Raw genomic sequence first — 2,197 nt, 5'->3', positions numbered from 1 at the left:
CACCTCCCTGTCCTCCATGTGCCTTAGCATAGCTTCCAGGAGGATCTGCTCCATGGTCTTCCCAGGCACAGATGTGAGACTGACTGGCCTGTATTCCCCGCATTTTCCTTTTTTCCCTTTTTAAAAATGGGGGGTATGTTTCCCCTTTTTCCAGTCAGTGGGAACTTCACGGGACTGCCACGACTTCTCAAATATGATGGGTAGTGGCTTAGCAACTTCATCCGCCAGTTCCTTTAGGACCTGCGGATGCATCTCATCAGGTCCCATGGACTTGTGCACCTTCAGGTGCATTAGATGGTCTTGAACTTGATGTTCTCCTACAGTGGGCGGCTCTTCATTCTCCCAGTCCCCACCTTTGCCTTCTGCGGCTTGGGCGGTGAGGGTCGGGTGAAGACTGAGGCAAAAAAGTCAGTGAGTGCCTCAGCCTTCTCCATATCCTGGGTAACTAGGTCTCCCTTTTCCTTCCGGAGAGGGTTCACATTCTCCCTCATCTTCCTTTTATCACCAGTGTACTGAAAGAAGCTTTTCTTGTTGCCCTTGATGTCCCTGGCCAGATTTAATTCCATCAGGGCTTTAGCTTTCCTAACCCGATCCCTGGCTGCTCAGACAATTTCTCTGTATTCCTCCCAGAGTACCTGTCCTTGCTGCCACCCTCTGTAGGCTTCCTTTTTGTGTTGGAGTTTGTCCGGGAGCTCCTTGTTCATCCACGCAGGCCTCCTGGCATTTTTGCATGACTTCCTCTTTGTTCGGATGCCTCGCTCCTGAGCTTGGAGGAGGTGATCCTTGAATATTACCCAGCTTTCATGGGCCCCTCTCCCCCCCAGGGCTTTGTCCCATGGCACTCTACTAAGCAGATCGCTGAAGAGGCCGAAGTCTGCTCTTCTGAAGGCCAGGGTAGTGAGCTTGCTGTGCAGCCTCCTTGGTGCCCTAAGGATCTCAAACACCACCATTTCATGGTTGCTGCAGCCATATTCTTTAAATATATGTGCTCATGCAGTTTATGAAGATTTTTCTTAGAAAAGAAGGAAGCCACTTAAATTTCACATGAGAGAAGGACAAAGGGGCTTCTCTTTTTCTGTGCCACACTGAGCAGGTTGCCCAGGGAAGCTGTGGAATCTTCATCCTTAGAGTTTCAAGACTTAGACCAGGTTGCTCAAGGCTTTGTCAGAATTCATTGTTGACTCTGCTTTGAGCAGGAAATAGGACTAAATGATCTCCTGAGGTCCCTCCTGGCCTGAATTATTAGTTGATTCTTTGATTCTACAATAGCATGACCCAGTCTTGTAGTATTGTAGCTACTGGAACTAGCTATGCGTGTGTCTGTCTGCCCTCCTCTTCGCTGTGCAGGGATAGGGGTAGTTACAAGGCCACTGAGTGGGAAAGGAGGGCTGGAGGCAGCCTGCAGTGTTCTTCCTCAGATCAGAACTGAAGTGTGTAATATTCCAATTGAGTGAACTCTTGTGTCCAGGGTATGGATTGGATTGTAATGGGGACACTACCCTTTACAGCAAAATGAAATTCCCTAGATCATAGCTTAGTCATTACATCTTTTGAGTGGATTGTTTTAGCTTAGCTTTGTATTGGGATACCAGAAAAGTGTGTCATGAAATATTCAAATTATATTGTGTCCATAATTGCAAATTGATTGAATATAAATGTTTCATTTTAATATATAGCAGGACTGTTTCATTCTGCAGCAAGTGCGAAGACAGTTATGAAAGATGTTTGTAAAGCAAAAATTGATTAAGGCCTTTATTTTGAAATAGATGTATGTTAGCTGGCTCCTCAAGCAACAGCTGTCTGTCCTTCACTAGGTCTGCTCAGCTTAAAGTTAATGAAAGTATTGATGTGTTGGGATCCCTGTAACTATAAGGGAGGTAAGGTTGTATCAGATTGATTTAAGTGCTTTGTCTTAGTGTTTTAAATCTATATAGTGGCAAATCCATCCTACAGGTCTTATTTGCAGTAACTTTAAGTGATTTTTTTGTTTGTTTGTTTAATGAAGACCATTTTGTACAATGATCCTTTCAAAGAGAACATCTTCTAAAAACTGGAAAATTTTGTAGTATGTGTCTCTAGGTATTTGGTTCTGTCTCTTAATAATTGGTGTCTTATATTTGTTCCTACCTGCTTTGTTGGTTAGAATCAGATTTTCCAGTGCTGTGAATGCTTCAGAAAGGCTGTTTCTAGCAGTTCA

The 2,197-nt window shown here is 44.2% G+C and overlaps 1 protein-coding gene across 1 annotated transcript in view; it reads left to right on the top strand.

Moving 5' to 3' along the window:
• The window catches only part of TSPAN3 (tetraspanin 3), a 27,372-nt gene that overhangs the window by 12,741 nt on the left and 12,434 nt on the right, over positions 1–2,197 (top strand). The gene's annotated exons all lie outside the window — the stretch shown is intronic.

This window comes from Pygoscelis adeliae, unplaced genomic scaffold, assembly GCF_000699105.1.
Source record: "Pygoscelis adeliae isolate BGI_AS28 unplaced genomic scaffold, ASM69910v1 Scaffold298, whole genome shotgun sequence".
Classification (NCBI taxonomy): Eukaryota; Metazoa; Chordata; class Aves; order Sphenisciformes; family Spheniscidae; genus Pygoscelis; species Pygoscelis adeliae.
This window is presented reverse-complemented; position numbering and strand designations above follow the sequence as displayed.